Raw genomic sequence first — 5,111 nt, forward strand, 5'->3', positions numbered from 1 at the left:
GGGGAATACTAGAAAGGTAATTTCAATAATAAACTCGGACAGCTTGAAAGTATACTCGAAGCATGTTCTTTTGGCTCAATAAGTCACAATTAATTAACTTTTACACCAAGCATGCCTCAGTTTAAGGTTCCAAAACTGAAAACTCAATCATGTGTTTGCACTTTGCATTAATCCGCAAGATATTAAACCTTGTTTTTTATTTTACACATACAAGAATTGCTTAATTAAATCATCAATGGTGGATTAAGCCCTCTAAAAGAGACTAAACCGCATTGGCACTTTTTTTTTCCTCCCTTTTTGTTGGAATTCATTGGCCCTTCTTTGATGGGCCATATGAAATAAAGTAGTTTGGCCCCCCTCAATAATTACACAAAACACTTGTAATGCTCTTTGTGCAAATGGCATACATGCAAATAACTCGAAAGATGGGGTTTTATTGTTGAATTTTGAGGGTATGCGTTGAAAGGGATGGGAAACAAAGATTCGAGTACTTGGCCCCTATATTCTTTGATTGTTGGAGCCACAAAATTGAATTTAAATTATGAAAATGACTTTGCTAGTTTTTTTATTATTATTATTTAAATTATGAAATGAATACGACTTGAAGATGTTGGATATCCATAAAAAATTTTAAGTCAAAGGTTCATGAACGTGGCTTTTGATTAATGGAGGGAAGATTTAAACCCTAAAACCCAAAATTGACTATACTAACCCTTCAACTATTTTGAGGACATGCTTCATATTAGTGATCCTAAAATTCGTGCTTGCCAAAAGACAAAAACAAAAAGGGTATAAGCTTATAATTTTTGGAAAAAAAAGGAAAAATTGAGTTGAGTATGGTAAAAGCCATAACATTCTTTTTACAATTATCTGATTTTTTTTTTTTTTTTGTTAAATACTAAACCCGGAAAATTTTGTGAAATTTGAAAAATTGGAAATGGCAATTTTGTATTTTTAATATATGAACGTCCCGCGGGATACTTAGATTTTTAAATAAGGAAAACGTAATTTCATTTTTTTTTTAATGAACGTACAAACAGATACTTTTAATTAGGTAGAACCATGGTATCATGCTATTTCATTAGCCACAAAACAAAACAAAAAAAAAAAAAAAAAAAAAAAAAACCCCATAGTGTATAATGGTGTAAAGATATAAGTAATTATAACGGTAACGTGGCCCCCTCTAATCAGCAATCAATGGAAGGGAAAAAAAAAAAAAAAAAGAAAAAAGGGAAATGGATAAAGTCAAATACTAGCTCCACCAAATCCCAAATCTAAATGTGCCCCAACAAGATTACCTAATCCTGGCCTGTTGGAACTTAATGGTTGTTGTTTTTTGCTTTGTAATTGCTAAAAGCTTCCTTTTTGCAGCAACATTGTGTCCCCATTTTGGTACAATTTGGTCCATATGGTATTATTGCATACTAAGATCAATAAATGGGATTATAATGCTACCATTTCGGTGAAAAATGTACATTTTTTTCATAATTAACAGGAAAAAAATGAAGTGATAAAATCATAAGTAAGACCAAATAAGTAAAACTTTTCACCCATTATGTGCACAAAATCCGGATAGCACATTACCCACCAAAAACAAAGATAGCATATCATGAAATGGTTCCAAAATTTTGCTGGATAATGATGGTTATCCGTTATGCTACATATTTCCATGTTCTAGCAAAGTTTTAAAGGGAAGGAAGGAAAAAAAACAAAGAGCCTTGTGCATTAGTTTGTAATTAAAGGAGCATGAGACTTAATATTGAACACATGCATTATCACCTAATAATGTCTAAGTAAAAATAAATAAACATATATATAAATATATACATACCAGAATGTTAATTATTTTTAAAAGATGTCTTTATTAGAAACGTAATTTTTAAAAACAAACCCATTAAGAACAAGTCCATATATGTAGAAAGATAATTGGTATGAGAATATATGATTTAATTAACAGTGATTGGCACCCATTTGTATAATCAACATTTGTGTATACCAACAAAAAAAATGTAATACATACAATCAAGTTCACAAGATCCGAGCAAAAATAAATAAATAAATAAAACGGAGCTCACAAACATGCATGCGATCACAAGGACCACGTTAAAATGGCTTTGGGAATGAGTAGATTAGTTTTTTAATCAATAGGATATATCCTTAACTCATCACTATTCCAATTAATAAAGAATTTAGAAACCTTTAATCACCATTATGTTGTTGCCCCAAAAAAAAAAAAAAAAAAAAACAATCTTTAAAGTGCGGTTCTTAGTTCAACTTTATTGGTTCACGCTCGTATACTTAACTTTTTTATAACATGAAAATCCTGACTAGCCTCTAACTTAATCCTATGCCAAAACCACCTTTTCATGGCGAATATATACCACACTTTATTATGCAAAAGTTGAAATGTGATAAAAAGATGTTTTTTTTGTTGTTGTTGGATATTACTCTATTGGTAAGATAAACATCGTTAAAAATGTTACTTTAAAAAAAGGATATTCGTATCTTATCACATAATTCTCGAACTAAAAAAATGCAATAATAATGATAATAATAATAATAATAATAATAAGATTTGCCTGTATATATTTCCATGAATTGGTAGCTCCAAGAACTCGAAATCCTGGCCAAGTGTTGTTAGTATCGATGAGATAGATTGAGCCATGATGAAATATTGAAATGTAAAAGTGATTAGCACCAAATTAAAGAAAGAAAAAGAAATGTAAAGTTTTTAGCACAATGTCCACTAAATGGAACCCCCGTGGCAGAGCTACAAAAGCTTGTCTCCAATATGATATAATTAGTTCACCTAATGTTCCGGGGTAAATTAGCTCTCAAAGTCTAAAAAGTATATATATGTTTTTCCCCCTTCATGGAGTGCAATTATTTGCCTTTTAGCAACTATCTAATAATGCCTCCACGCCACTAGTTATATTATTTTCTCCCCAAACTATTGTCATTGGTCAAATAAAATACCCTTCAATGCATGTCAAGCACCAAAATCATAAAGATTCAGAAAAAAGCACCCAAATCATACAGAGTTGCATAGAAAGTTTGATGCCTTCTAGGTGGTAACTAACTATTGGCTTATTCTTCAAGTGGTTTGATAAATGACAGGTTTCATGTTCGAGTCTCAAAATTGAAATACATAAACCCCGTTTATTTTACCGATTCGAGTTTTGCTACTACAGTAAAAAGTTCTCAGAAACAGCCACATTTAATTTTTTTTTGTTACAGTAAAAAACTCTCACATAAAGTTCTATCTCAATTCAAATTAAAAACTCAAATCAGCGAACTAAAGAGACCTTTAACATCCGTTTTGTCTCACAACACGGGTCCATTTGTCTGCCGAGAGGTAGCTACAGCTAGGTAACACCCTTTCCACTCTATTTTCAATTAATGAAAAAAAAAATACAAAGTTGATAGGGGTCCCTAATGAGTACTGACCCGGTTTAGAAGTCCAGATCAAGAATGAAATCTTGATTCAAAGGTACGTAAGATGTCTAACGTATCATACAAAGATCCAATACTCTGTAAATGAACATAGTACTTATTTGTCACTTGTTATAAACCTTGTGGATGGTCATAATTTGCTCGTTTAAGATTCATGGGTGGTAATGATATTTTAGTCCTCACTAGAGAGAGAGAGAGAGAGAGAGAGAGAGAGAGATTAGGGCATGTGTGAAAGTTATTATATGGCTCTTCTTTTTTTTCCTCATGTCATGTGCCAAGATGCTTTTAATCATTAGTGGGTGAAGATAAAGTTCTGACAAGTTATGGTATATTGGTATGTATGTAGAACAGAATGTTGTCAAAATTTGTCTTCAAAAAGAGGTCACAAATGAAATGATACTCTTCTTATTGGCTCCTCTACTATTCTTCCAATACTTTGAGTAGTCACCAAGTTAAAAGGACAGTGTTAGACAACAACCAAAGAGAGAAAAAGAATGTACAAATTTTGATGCAGTTTCTGGTAAAAGTTGGCATGAAAACAGACTCTCAGTCCAAAGCATGATCCAACCCAAGTCTATATATTCACTTTTATATCCAGAGAAATATGATGAAAAATCATTATGGTTTAAGCATGATTACTTTTTTTAATGAAAGACTAATGAGACAATTTATAAGGCCCATTATAGTGAGATTAAAGTCCAAGTTTATGACTAATCTAAAACTAATAATGCCTCACTACTAGCTTGTACCTAGCTATAGCCTATATGGACGAAAGTCATATATGGTAATGTAATAGTTCATTAGTCTTGCTCTATTACGTAATAGAATGTGATAGAGTTAACCATTAATGGTGTTCGGCTTATCTATACCACTAGTATTGAATACATTATAAAGTTGTAGGGCAAAGACTTCGATCTTAGGACCGGTACTATATGTAACGCATAAAATAAAAGTGTAATATGATATTTATTCTGTGTCACAATATATTAAAAAGTATAGCAACAACAAAGTTATTTATGAAAAATACTTAAGATAAGATTGGTGTTTAGCGTCGTAATTAAACCAAAGTGTCTCCAGACTCATGCTATCGGACCCACTCTCTGTTAGTATATAGTGTTCAACATGACTGAAACTTTTTAGCATTCTTTGTTATTTATCGATGTCACTGTTAGAATTTTTTGAAAATTATTGTTATATAAAACTAGTGACGTGTTACACCCTCTATGTTTACATTATAAACATGTTACAATACACAGTTGATCCATTGATGACCGAAGATAAACTCTAAGGTCCCGTTCACTTCACTGATTCGAATTTAGAATTTGAGTTTTGTTACAGTAAAAAGTTCTCAGAAACAGTCACATCCTTTTTTGCTGCAGTAAAAAATTCTCACATAAAATCACATCTCAACTCAAATTATAAACTCAAATCAACGAAGTGAACGGACGCACTGAGCCCATTTTAGTTTTGGTGGTAAATAGCCAACAACTATACACTTGCATGGCCGCATTATTTTAAGAAAAAAAGAGACAAACATCCATTTAAATGGCATGAGTCTTGATTTACTTTTTATTAATATTCTTTTAATTATATTAGTGAAAATGTATTAATTAAAAATAAAAAGTAAAAATTTACATAAATTTAATAATTTTCTTTTA

The sequence above is a fragment of the Morus notabilis genome, unplaced genomic scaffold (genome assembly GCF_000414095.1).
Source record: "Morus notabilis unplaced genomic scaffold, ASM41409v2 Scaffold285, whole genome shotgun sequence".
NCBI lineage: Eukaryota > Viridiplantae > Streptophyta > Magnoliopsida > Rosales > Moraceae > Morus > Morus notabilis.